The following is a 9257-nucleotide window of genomic DNA, read 5'->3' on the forward strand; positions in this document are numbered from 1 at the left end:
ATCTAATACGTGATCGATAAAGGGTAAAGGAAAGTGATCCTTCAAAGTTGCTTTGTTCAATTCCCTGTAATCAATGCATACCCTCCATTTACCATTCTTTTTAGGTACTATAGCTAAAGGAGAAACCCATCGTCTATCTGAAATTGGATAAATGAAGTTTACATTAAGTAATTTTTGAAGCTCTTCTTTCACTATCTCCCTAAGGTTTGGATTCATCCTTCTCTGAGGTTGTCTGATCGGTCTACTGTTTTCCTCAATGTAGATGTGATGAATGCAAGTCTTAAGGTCAATACTTTTCATATTAGTATATTCCCATGCAAATGCAGTAGAATGTTTTTGCAAGATTTTGGTTATTTCTTCATGTTGTGATTTTTCCAAATTTTTGTTGATATTCAATGTTTTACCTGGAAAGATCTCAATGGCGGAACTACCAAACTCTTCCATAGAGAAAAGAGACATTTTTCTAGATGATAGATACTCAATGTCAGAATCTAACTGAAATTGTGTGTGGTCATATTCTGAAGATGTTTCAAAGTTTTCTAATGTGTTCAGAATTTGAAAATCTTCACTAACTTCAGAAATGGTAAAGACAAGTTGTATAGCATCTTCATCATCAATCCAATCATTATCTCCTATTTCTGTAATTGCTTTTGCTGGAGGATACAGATTGAATTTATTTGTCGAATTACCATCAGAAATATACATATCCCCAGACCTACAACTGATGAAAGCATCGACTATGGCTAGCCAAGGTCTTCCTAAGATGAGATGGTGTCCTCCTAAATTACTCTTGGGGGTTAAAATCATGAAATCTACTGGATATCCCAAGAGTCTAAGGAGACTGAAATGTCTTCTAATACACCATCTAGTTTAATAATTGATCGATCTGCAAGTTGCAGTAAAGTAGGTGTAAAAAGAAGATTAGGAAGTTTCAGTTGTCCCATAGTCTGTCTACTCATAATGTTGATAGCAGCCCCTAAATCAATAAAAGTATTTGGAATTTCTACCCCATTGATATGTGTTTTGACAATTGGACTACCGGGATCTACATACTTCTGCATAGTAATTTTTCCCATCATGATGTCTGCAATTTTCCCTACCAGGTGGATTCTTCTTGTATCTCTAGGTTTCCTTCCTGGTCTTTTAAGACTCAACTCCTTTATTGTTTTTGCTAGAATAGGAATCTCTCTAATGGCTTGTAACAAGGGAATCTTGATACAGACATTCTTCAATTCATCTAGAAAATCATAGTCAGGTAACAAGATTTGTTTTTCCACCCCTTTGTCAATTTGTAATCTTTCAGGAAAAGGAGGTGTGAATGAAGATTCAGGTTTCTCAACTATAGGAGTTGTGGGGATTAGCTCTTTTTCTTTTTCTTTCTGAGTGCTTAGGTTTTGAAGAGATGCTTCAAAACCCTTATTGGCTTCAAGAGAATCTTCTTCATAAATGCTTTGATTTTGGGCATCTATAGAACATTTATCTAAAACTCTACCATATCTGAGTTATACATCATTGAGAGGAACAATCATATAGGTAGGAAATTGTTGACCTTCTACCATATAAGCATTTTGAGGATTTTTATTATTGGGGTTTGGCAATGGCTGGGAAGGAAGTTGATTAGACTTCTGTTGGAATGGAAGCAAGAGTTGAGAATTTGGGTTCTGTTGAGACGGTTGTTGTTATTGAAATGGCAATGATAGTTGTGGATTTTGATTTGGATCCCTTGGAGCTTGTTGGTTTTGAAAAGATGGAGGATATTGATAAAATTGAGCAAATCTCCCATAAGGATTTTGCATGCCTTGTACCCATGATTGAAAAGGATTTTGAGGTTGGGACCAAGGTTGTTGCCAAGGATTCCAATTTGATGGGGTTTGAAAGTTCATAGAGTAATTAAACCCTTGGTTTTGTTGCCCCTGCCAAGGTCTCCTTGCAACAAAATAGAGAGACTAAATTGTATTTGGATCTTCTTGGAAGACAGCTTTGAGCCCAAGAATTGAAGGACAATCCTTGGTCTCATGATTCTATGAACAAATAGCACATGTTTCTACAACTTTTGCATCCAAGGGACATTCCCTGAGAGCTGTTTTTTTCTACATTTTGGGCAAAAGATGGCTAAAGCTTCAGCTTCTGCTTTCTGCTTATTATGGATCTTAAGAGTGTCTAGATGCTCACTAAGACTCCCTAAGGTATCAGTTTTGAATTCATCAAGCATATTGCCAATCTCAGCCCTACTTACTGATCCAGTTGCAGATTTGTTTGCTCTGATGAGAGAAGGATCTCTAGGCCCTTTTCCAGTTTTAGATTTTCCTCTTGAGAGACGGACACATAGCTCTGCTATATCATGAAGTGGAAGTTGAGATATGTCTCATTTTCCCATCATGTTAAAAATATCTATCCATTCATCTCTAATGGCTTTTAATAGAAGGGCTTTCAAGGTTTCCTCATCTAAGTTACTCATTTTTGCTCTTTTCAGATTGTATTGGAATCTTTCAAGTAAATCCTCCAAGTTTTCATCTTCTCTTTGTACCATTTTAAATACTTCATCCTTGTGGTTGTTAGACATACAATAGTCCATGTATCTATCCAGAAATGTTTGTTTCATATCATTCCAAGTCCTAATGGATTGAGTGAGTAATCTCATGAACCATTTCAAAGCAGCTCCTTTCAATGTTGAAGGAAACAGTTTGAGTTTTTGAGAGTCTTCCAGATAATCATAGGTTCGACACACGACCTCAAACTCAAATAGAAATGTTTCAGGATCTTCATTTCTTAACCTATGAAAGTTTGGGAGGACAGATGGTGAAATATTTTTCATTGTTGCTCGAGAATCCTCATCGACTATAGGAAATCCAAATGAGTTATCTCCATCCCTATTTCCCCCATTGTTACCTCTACCTCCTCCATTATTTCCTCCCCCCCCTCCTCTACCTCTACCTCTACCAAATCCGTTAGCTCCCTCTTCTGTCATGGTAGTTTCCTCAGAGATTTCAGAGTCCTCTGGTTCCTCTACTAATGGCGAACGAGAAGTAATTTCTCCCTCTTCTTCCTCAGGTGATTCTACTTCTTCAATTACAATGTGTCTCCCTGTAGAAGGAAATAAAGGATCTTTTCCTAATTCAGATTCGATGGATGGTGCGGAAGAGTCTCCTAACTCAACTACTACCTCTTGAATTCCAGGAATCCTAAGGCTAGGAGTGTAGGTTGGAGATGATGGAGGTGTCTCTTGTCTATTCCTTGAAGTAGATGGAGTTGTGAAAATCGAACTCTTGGCTCTAGCTAAAAACCTTCCCTTAGAATCTCTTGCTCTATGCATATCATTTTTTTTTCTTCAAGTCAGGCTAATAATTCTCTTTCTGATCTTCCAGGTCACTCTAGGTGCAAGAAGAGAGCATACTCAAGAAACTATTAAACCAATAACTTTCTCTTTTCTGATCCTCCTGTTGTGGGGAAAAATGCCTATGCAGGACGATCCTATCCACCTAAGGTGTGACAGTGCCTTAGAAACAAACAGAAACAGCTACTCTAGTATTCTTCCTTTATGAATTAAGAATGAAGAGAGATGGATGGACTAACCGGTGTCTTCCATTTGTCCTTCGATCCGGTTTCTCTTCTCTTTGAGAGTTCCCAGCTACTTGCCTTCTCGCTCGCCCAGCTTCAACAGGTCTCTGCAAGATCACAAGAAGAGAACACTACACAAAGACATAGATTCATATTCATAACTAGTTCAGGATTAGAAATAAACTAAACATACTAATGCAATCATACATCAAAGATACATCAGTATATAGGAGAAACCAAGATAGCTTTATTGATGAATAACAAGGTTCAGGAAGAGATACAACCCAGAGGGCTCCAATCCAGCATCTCCTTCCCAACAAATGGAATTCCTATCTTCACCCCCTTCAAAGCATTAAGCACCCAATGATTCCAATCTCAAACCAACAGCAATTCTTTGCAATAACAAAATTCCAGCCTGTAGATCTCATGGAGGAGAGATCCATATATAGATGTTTGGAGAGAGGATGAGTCAGCTTGAGATCTGACTAGTGTCCTCTCCCTCTGTTAGTTCTTGATTCCACTTGGAGGTTCTTGCTTCCACTTGGATATTGGGAACCTCTTACTCATCATAGTCGAATTCACTGAGGCAAGTGTCATTGAGGAAGATTCTGGAAGCTTCCTGGGTCTTGACACCTTGCTGAATGAACTTGCCATTTGTCAACTCTCGCTCAGCGCACCCTGGTAGTGCTTCTACCTGCGTTGCAGTGCAGGTAGCCAGTGTTGACTTTGAATTTCAGCGCAGAAAGCTAGTGGAGCCACTGAATTGATCTTGAATTGACTTGTTTTTGAGCAGTTTCTGATGGAGAACTTCTGTGAATTGTTGTGGTTTGTTGGCCTTGTTCCTCTAGGGGTAGGAACAACATGTTTAGGGACTTTGGATCCCTTAGATTTTGGACATTTCATGCTTATAGTTGTAAGGCACAAAAATGTCTATAACAGTTGCCCCCTAAAGTATGAGGCCGTTTATCGGGTGAAATGCTTTATCAGGAGGATCCGAAGTTCATCCAATGCTGGGAGGAGACCTGTAATAAGATACAATACAATACATTATTTTTCATACTACTTTCATGATCTAGCTGAGGCGGGCATTCCCATGCTCAGCTTTATAAATTCATTTTCCTGTACATAGAACAGACAATCGTCTGATGGTAGACCGATAATTTTGATGCAATTATCATCCTTTGGATAGGATGATTATCTGCTGCAATGATGTACATGTCAATGTCTTTATCTTTTATGAATATATATCGCAGCCCGGATGGATGAAACTAGATCCGGGGTCTTCAAACTCGTTCGATCTTCACTCTAAGTACAAGTCGATCCATGTGAGAAATGTTCTGAAGTCGAACATGGAAAGACATCGCTTGATTACCGGTCAATGAGGTAAACCGTTAACAAGCGCGAGAGGAATCACCGATAATGATAATGACCCTCAAGGTACTACAGTACAATTCACGTGGCGTGAATAAAGGACTTGGCGTCGAACATCACGCAAAATCTTTCGGTCGAAGGTCATTGATGTATACCTGTCGCCAGAAGTGAGAAACTTGCCATTGAGGCATGCAAGCTTCAAAGTACTGAAGGGGTTGTTCCTAGACCAACTTCTTGGATAATGAGCTGATGTCGACAAGAAGCGATCTGTCAAAGGAGGGCCTTAATGAATCCCACATCAGTGACACGGAACGGAGCAAATGATTTTGATGGAGGTGAAAACGATCTGTGACATATGATTTAGGGTGGCGGTCATGAAAGGATGAAGGATAATGTACGGCAATGGATGGGACACGGTTGACTTTTCTTAACGACTTCTCTTGAACATATGGCGACACTGATGCGATGGATCGGTAGCATTACCCCAAATATGGATGGTATGGCGAGACCATGGTGATGTGACCGGTGAATGAAACAACCCAACCCGATTGTGGTACGGAGGAAAAGTGTCATGTTCAAGAGCGACTTGCTACCATCAAAGTTTTCTTGAGTTTCTCCCAATTTTTCCCCAGTCATTGCTGACCAGTACCTCTTTATTTTTGTCAAGCTTCAGGAGGATAACATATGCTTGTTCTATAACTTGCCCTTCGGGCAAGCCCATCGCTATGTTTTAACGAGCTTAGCGATAGTGAAACTCGTTCTCGTCTAAAGACAAGTTTGTCGCTATTTAATGATTTTAACGAGTCTAACGACAAAGATAACTCGGTCCTTTTCATTTTTAGAGAGTCTGAAAAGGTACATAAAGTTAACTCCAAAAGTCCTTTTTCATCATCTAATCCCTTAGGTCCGAAAAAGTATAAAACAATACAGAAGGAATGACTTTTCGATAGTTTTAACGAGCCGAATAAAACAAGCGCTCGATCTTTTTGTGCAATGATCCCTCAGGTCCAAAAAGATTAAAATCTAGAGGAGGGATAGCACTTCCTGTCCCTTTAACGAGCTATAAGGCCAAGGACTCGGCAATCTTTTCATATTTTACGAGTCAGATGAAAAGAGCTTAAAGAAGACCCGTCTTTTGAGGAACGAGTGATGAAACAGGTTAGCATCTGATTCCAGGTACAGGTTGGAATTTTCCAATCACGGCAGTGTCACAAGGATGGCTAGTGAAATCACTCTTCACAGCTGTTCCTCAAAATGGGTAAACAATCATATGGAGGTGAACGATCGGCCAATGGAAAAGTGGAGGTGATGGGCAAATACGACCAAGGCTTTAATGGCTGATGATATTACATTCACTTTGGTTATTTACCGGGTAGTTCATTTTTTAACGAGCTTAAACGCGGGTGGAAACATTTGCTCGATCTTATGTTTATTTTTTAACAAGCATGAACTATGCACTAAAACTACTCGGATCTTGCATTTATTTTTTAACTAGCATGAACTGTGTGCTAAAACTGCTCGATAAATCCAGTCATATGATAAGAATGTCTCATTGAAGATGCTATTTTTTATGGAGCTTAGATCTTACAAAGCTTTGCTCCGGATATTTTCGTTATTCAAGTTCGGAAATGACTAATCCTACGAGTTTAAAGGGTTAGACCTACAGGTTTAAAGGGAAGGACCTAAAAATTTAAAAAAATAAATAGCCGCCCCTTGCTCGCACTCCAAAAGGTTTGCATGCCCCCAGGTATAAAACAGAGTTTCAAGGTTACCCCTACTTTAGTCCGGCAAAACAATTGTTTTACCGAGAGAGGCCTACCTCTTTCAGGTTACCAAAGATTGCTCCATTCGCGGCCACGAATAAAACACTTCTTCGGCTATGTCTACCGAGATAAACAAAGGTGAGCGACGAAGCCCGCCAACTCACATAACTTTGACAAAAGAATCTTATTCTAGAACAACCCCTCTTCCTAGACGGACGGGGTACAGACTAGTCATATTCTCCCGTGGAAACCTACCCTGTACCCAAAGTTTTCCTGCCGAAGCAGACCAGGATGCATGCCCCCTGGGTTCCAGTCATATCCTCCTGGATTACTAGTTCTCATCAGGGGGACGGACCGTGGGTTGAGACACTTCTTGCATGAAGAGACCATTTAGGGATGGTACATGACTATTTGCGATGCGTGATCCGGGAAATGAAAGTTGGTCCACGAGCTTGACCACTCTTCCTTCATGCGGAAAACACATTACTCTAAAGAGTGAGGAGACGATGGCTCCCATGCAATATATATAGTCTCTTCCAAGGAGTAGGTTATAATCCAAGGGTCCTTGAACGACCATCACGTTCATTTAAACGGTCTTCCCTTTCAATGTTATGGGCACATTGGGGAGGATCCCTAAAGGTCGACTGGTTCCTTTATCAAAGCCTGATAGATTTCTCATTTCAGGCAAAAGCGCTGGCGAACCAAGCTCTTTCCAAGCAATAGAGGAAAGGATACTCACAGATGCCCCCTCATCAATGATAGTGCCATCCATTACCATTATGTATATTTGAACGATAATTCTGAATGGTATGCTTGCTGGCAAACGGGGTCTACCTAGTTGGTTTCATTCGAACGAGACAACTAGGTTGCTTAGTGGTGGGACCGAATAGATGGCCGGGTATGACTCTGACGAAGTTCCTTCTTGCGATAAAGGAATGGGCAAATTTCCCCCTTGTTTGTCGGAGTCTGTGTTGATGAAGAGAATTTGGACGGTGTCGTCTTTATTCTCCTCTGTGATGGTATCATTCGAAGATAGAGCCTCTGAATGCAAAACCGAGTCAACTGCCGTCTCAACCTTTTGACTTTCGTCAGGTATGGATTCAGACGGTTCATCCTCAATGATAGGTGCTTCGGCTGACCACCTGAGCGGGCCAGCTGGGTTCTCAACTGGTGAAGGACTTGGCAAGAGTTTTTGATATCTAGGAGGAAGTTGCACTGGTAAAATCGGGTGATCTTCCAAAACTCTTTTAGCCTCGTCTAAGAAGGGACAACGGTGGATGGCATGGTCACCTTCACACAGTTTGCAGGGAAATCTAGCTTTCCCTCTTTGTCCTGTGACTTCACTTTCACTAGTTGACGGTGAGCTGTCAACATGGCTATCAGAGGTCGATGCTACCGAATTGTGCAGACGGGGAGACCAGTCCCTTAGTATCTGAGGGATGCAGGGACAATCTCTGTGGAAGTGGTCTCCCTTGCATATGACACATGGCGATTTAGGCCTAGTCAGTGTTGTGTGTGGATTTTTGTCAGACGGCACTTGTTTGCCCCCATTCGCTTTTGGCTCCTTCTTCTTCTTCTCTTTCTTCTTCTTTTCCTTCTTCTCCTTAGGAACTTGGTTTTTTGTTTTACCAATTCCGTCAAGCGAAGAGGAAGGAGGAGAGGAAGAATTAGATGAAGTAGAAGGTTGGTGGGTAACTTTGGTCTGGTCTAACTGTTGACTCGATTGTTCAGGAATAGTGGTGTTCTGAACGACATTGGTTGAAAAGAGCCAGACCGGCAAGCCAATTGTCAGTCCTGGAAGCGACAATGTGGCCATATGGGGCACACCAACATCTCCCCAAGAGGAGAAGGGACTAGGATTTCCACCAAGGGGAATTCCTTGGTTGGTGTGCTCCATTTTCTCAACCTAAAGATCAACGCAGGAATAGGGGTGATTGTTCCGTTTAAAATAAATTTTAACGACACTTTAGACACAACTTTCTTTTTCACTTTTAAAGAGTCGAGAAAAAGATAAAGATGACTCTAGTCTCCTTTGATGTTTTAACGAGCCCGAAGTGACAAATGCTCGGATGGACTTTTTCCGTTATAGAGTCTGAAAAAGGCCAAAAGGGACTGCTCTGGAGTTCTAGGTAGAGGGTGTGCCAAACTTTTTGCAAAACCGCAGAATACTTTTTAAGGTACGGGCGGTCGATCTTCCTGAATGCTGTGTTCAGTGCATTGCGATCAGTAGGGCGGCCGACACGGCTTCCTAAGGATAAAGGTTATATTCCTATAGGGGTCTCCCAATATATACGCGACGGTACATGGGAGCACAATCCGTATTGGCGCTATCGTCCCTTAGGAGGAATCACCCACCATCAACGAGATCGAAAGTCACCAGGCTTTACGACGCTAGAACACGTCTCTAGCCTAGACCTCTATGTTGTGCGTTATGTTGCAAAGCATTGTTAAGTTCATTCAATTTATTTTAAGTTGATCTTTTTAGAAGTTTGCCTTTCTGGATCACCACAAGATGTATGATACAATTCCTAAATGCAGTCTAAAGATGATAAGCAAGCTTTATAT

This window comes from Pinus tabuliformis, chromosome 6 (genome assembly GCF_031772625.1).
Source record: "Pinus tabuliformis cultivar Carrire ecotype Pingquan chromosome 6, CPIR1, whole genome shotgun sequence".
NCBI lineage: Eukaryota > Viridiplantae > Streptophyta > Pinopsida > Pinales > Pinaceae > Pinus > Pinus tabuliformis.